The 4,657-nt window shown below is 53.4% G+C and overlaps 1 long non-coding RNA gene across 2 annotated transcripts; it reads left to right on the top strand.

The window, feature by feature from the left end:
* Positions 1-795: 795 nt before the first annotated feature.
* LOC142361999 (uncharacterized) lies at positions 796-3,485 on the top strand. Of its 2 annotated transcripts, none has more exons than XR_012764580.1 (3): positions 796-1,021; positions 1,570-1,733; positions 3,286-3,485. It is a non-coding gene; the product is annotated as an uncharacterized LOC142361999 (long non-coding RNA). The 2 variants fall into 2 exon arrangements; XR_012764579.1 differs by lacking the exon at positions 796-1,021 and adding an exon at positions 1,208-1,448.
* Positions 3,486-4,657: the final 1,172 nt, after the last annotated feature.

Raw genomic sequence — 4,657 nt, 5'->3', positions numbered from 1 at the left:
AGCGGGCTCGCACCCGCGCCGCCCCCCCTTCCCCTCCCTCTCGCCGCCCCGACCCGGTACCCGGTACCAGCTGCTGCCGCGGGGGATGGCTACAGGAGGGACGGCCCTTCCCCCCCCCCGCTCTCCCGCGGAGCCGAGAGGGAACGCGGCCCCCGCGCAGACCGCCCCCGCTTGTTTACAGGCCCGGGGCCCAGGCGGCGGCGGACGCGGCCTTCCAGCGCCCCGGCGTAGCCCGGCCCCGCCGCCACCCCCTCACCCCGCCTCAGCCCGGCCCGCCGGAGGCCCCGCACTGCGCAGCGCCACTTACCCCCCCCGGGCCGCGACGGACGGCGCCGGCTGCGACGGGCAGGGCCGCGCTCCCGGAGGTGCGTGAGGAGGGCAGGGAGGCCCGGGGCAGACGGGGACGTCCGCGGCGGGGCCGGCGGCGGGGCGGACCGGCCGGGGGAGAAGGGGAAGGAGGGGGGCACCCGGCTGGCGGCCTCGCCTCAGCTCATTCACAGGCGGCGGCTGTCGAGGGCGGCTCTCTGCCCAGGGGGAGCCCAGCGCTCATCTCGCCTCCGCTCCTCTCTCCCCCCCCCCAAGCCCTCGCTCGCCGCTGCCGCTCGGCCGCCGCCGGCCCCCCTCCTCCCCGGCCCCTTCCCGCCCGCCCGAGCTCCGCGCCCACTCGCGCAGCGCCGCGGAGCGTCCCCCGCCCCCCCCCGCCGCTCTCGCGCACACACACACACACGCACTGCGCCGCTGCCGCCGCCGCCTCCTCCCCTCTGCGCAGGCGCGACGGGCGGCGCGCGCGCCACTGCCTGCCTGCGGGGCGGCGCGCGCTCGCCCACTGGCCTCATCGCCGGCCGCGCGTGCGCGCGCGGTGCCCGCCCCCCGTTAAAAAAAGAAAAATAAAAAAATAAAACACCAACGGAAAACGCCGGCACCGCGGAGAAACGCCAAAAACGCCGCTTTTCAGGGCAAAAACCCGCCTCCGGCGGAGCGCGCGGGATGCCCGGATGCTGGGGCTGGGGGAGCTGCAAAGGTACGGGGGCGGGGGGGGGGCCAGAACGAGGCCGCCAGGGGTATTACATCACCCTCGAGCTGGGCCGCACTGGGCATGCGCGGAGCGCGTGGGCGAGGCACGAGCTCGGGCGGGGAGGGAAGGGGGGGGGGAAGGCGTTATCGGCACCGCCCCCTTCCCTGAGGGGAGAAGGCGGGGAGAGGGGTGGCGGGTGGTGCACTCCGTCACGGACGCGGTCCCGGCCCCGGTACCGCACGCTCGCCTCAGGCCCAGGGAGCGGGGCCGAGGCCGTGGCGGGAGCAGGCGCAGCGGCGTGTCTCCTCTCCCCGGGGAGGCGATGGGTGCGGGTCGCTGCGGCGCTGGCTCCTCGGCGGGGACGGGCTGAGGGGAGGCCACCCCGCCCGCGTTCCGTCTCCGAGGCCGCGGGCGGGCGCGGGGACGCGCTGAGGTACCCCCTTTAGCAGAGCCCCTTCAGCCTTCCTCCCCCCGAAAGCACAACTGCTGGCAAAACCGGCAGCGGATTACCAGTAACGAGCGCGTAATGGGTTCAATAATCCCATGGTTTGCAGGTGCCCTTTGATGAAGGCTGGCCTGTTGGCAAAACGGATGGGAGCCTGTTCGGGGAGCGATTCCCCTCGCCAGCCTGGAGAGAACGCGTTTGGAGGAGGAGCTGTCAGCCCGACCTCGGTTTTGCCTGATCGGAGGAGGCGAATGTGGCGGGCCTGGAGGGGGGGTGTGTGGGGTGTGCTCGAGGAGGCTGCGGTGGGAGCGGGGTGACTCGGGGTGGGGGGCACACACGCTCCGTGCGGGTAATTCCAGCAAACCAGGGTTTGCTGGGGGTTTTGGAAGGCGGAGTGGATGCGAAGAGGGGTGCTTCAAGGGGAGGTTTAGGGATGCGTAGGAGTTTTGAGGCTGTGAGGAAAGAACTGAAGAGGACCCGGGAAAGATGAAGTGGGTACTTGGCTGAAGAATCAGGAAGGTTGTCTGCTTTAGATAGTTTCCATCTTTGAGAGCAATCAGAGCGAACAGCCGTATGTTAAGGTTTCCCTGAACTGGATGTTTGGAAAGCGCTCATTGCTGGTTATGTTCCCGTAGCCATTGCAGATAACAATCAGTGCAGCTCCGACCGGAGTGTGCCGGCGACTGAAGCAGTTAATTGAGGGCTCTTGCGCAGATAAAACCAACAAAACCAGCAAAGCCCTACCCGGAGATAGCTAAAAAAGCTGTAACAGATACAACAAAGCCTCATCGTTGTAGGGCTTTCCTGTAACAAATAAACTGACCGTGTTTCAGCGTGATTACAAAATCTCCAGTTTCCATTGCTGACTGTGACCGAATGGTATGTTTGTAGCCGATCTCACTGTATTCATCCTAATCGTGTTTGTTAGCATGATACTGAACCCCACTCAGTGGTGCTCAGTGTTAACTGTTTCAGGCCTTTGAATTGTAGTTAAAGGCTGCAAAATTCGTTAGTGGAAAAAAAAAAACCTTTAGGGAGATTTAAATACGAAATATTCTGAAAATATGTTGCAGAGGACCAGACTATATGCAGCATATTCCACAATAAAAGGGAGATTTTTGGAAGGTCATGGAGTAATTCCCATAATCTTTGTCAATGCAGCTTTGAATTTGCTCTTGGTATCCACAGACAATTAGTTACAATTTTGATGCAATTCAGATTTTAAAAACTGCATTTCTCCCCCCCCCCCCCCCCCCCCCCCCCCCAGTATACAGATGAGCAGAGGTTATCCGGAATTGTTCCTGCAGGGATGTGCCATGCTTCTTCCTCTGCACTTAAACATAACTTTAATTTTTCACCCTCCTTTTCCACTTTAATAAATCTCTCCTAACATTTTGAATTACATACAATTGTGGATTTCATTCAGATTCTATATAGTGTTACCTACAGACAGGTTTTTGTATATTTTTTTAAAAAATAAAAGTGGATGAAAACATGGCCCAGCTTTTTTTGTGATGCCCTAGTTTTAAGCTGCAGGAATGTAATGACATCAGAGAGTTTAATGCTGTCATTTTCTATTTATATGTTTTTCTTGGGAAATTGGATGGAGTCAAATTACCACAGTATTTTCTTAAAGTGTAACTTTTATTTAATTTGCTAGTTTTGCCTGGCCTGTTGTACTGACAATGGTACTAAATATTTAGGAGAAATACAAGGATCACATGTAATTAGGATAGAACAGCTGTGTGTAACGTATGCCTCGTCTGTGCATATTTGTAGCTGATGAGACTACATCGCCCAGCATAAAACTCTATATTCTCTTTAGCTGTAGCTCAAGATGGGATACAGATGATCGGGACCTGTAGTCACAAAAGTCATTAGCTTTTGTGTCAAGGAGGCACTAGCAAGAACCATTGCGAAACTCTTTCAACACTGCATCATAAACCATGACTGAATTCTTGAGAAGAATCATATTTCACTGTTTGGAACAAGAAATTTCTATTAACATAATAAAGCATATGTAAAATGGCATGCTGTTCTACAGGATATTTTTAGAGAATATTATTTTTAGAGGATTTTTTTTCTGTTTCCTGTTGCAGCTTTAAAAATGTCTTTAAATGGATGGTATTTGCTAGAATATTTTAAAAAACTCTATGTATCTAAGTAAACAGATAGCATCTATGCACACTTGGTTATTGCAGGCAGGAGGATGATTTTGTCCAATGTGTTCACTGAAACTGTCAATTTAGAAAACTCCACACTTTGTCCAATGCAGCTGTTCCCAATGATGTCATTTCCCATAAAAAGAGATCCCCGTTGCTGCTGGGATCACATGGCAATTTAATGGCATTTTGGAATACGTTTCCATCGTAATGGCCATATTCTGTACGAGTCTGCTGTAATCTCTGCGTGATGGTGTTGCCCGATGCTCCTTTTAACTCTTTCAGTTTTAATAGCAGTTGGTGTTCTGCTTAAACTTCTTTTATCATAAGGTATATCATCAGGTATCAGAATTTTGTCTGTATGTTCCTTAAACAGCGGGCATTGAGTACAAATATTGACTGTTGTTGCATGATTTAGATTTCTTCATCCCGAAGTGAAAAAACTGTCCTTCTTTCAGTGTCTCACATGTAGTTTATTCAAAAGGTCAGGAAAAGCAGAGCCTTTTGGCTTCAGCTTCCCTTACTTATTGTCCATGTTTCTCTTATTGTCTACCACAAATATTTGACATGGATGTGAAATAATGTATTTGAAGTTACTCTGCAGCCTAAAAAGCTGGTAGGCTGTGAGGTTTTGTTTTGTTTGGAATAGGATTTATATCACCTAATAACACTCATCTAACGATTAGACATATAATCAAGCTGTTGTCCAGGCTGTCTTGGTTCAGCGGAGAGAGACAGGCACTTTCAGGTGATCGTTTCTACCATGCTCACACTCCTGTCTAAAGCAGGTTGGGTGTGTTGCCCTCTGAAGGTGACGTTTTCTCTCCTGTAGTTTCTCTGGTTTCAGAAGAAGCTGAGATGACCACCTAGACTAGACCCTTCGTTTTTAGATGGCTAAAATTAATCACCTGTGGTGCTTAGAGGTTGTCTAATAGAAATCGTCGTGTTAATGGTACGTGTGGCCTGCAATATTGTGATCTTGAACTTGCCAGAACTTTACACTTGGCTTGTGAAGTACTGATGCCCTGCCCCATC

This window comes from Opisthocomus hoazin, chromosome 7 (genome assembly GCF_030867145.1).
Source record: "Opisthocomus hoazin isolate bOpiHoa1 chromosome 7, bOpiHoa1.hap1, whole genome shotgun sequence".
NCBI lineage: Eukaryota > Metazoa > Chordata > Aves > Opisthocomiformes > Opisthocomidae > Opisthocomus > Opisthocomus hoazin.
The sequence above is the reverse complement of the archived record's forward strand: the minus strand, read 5'-3'. Positions and strand labels throughout refer to the sequence as shown.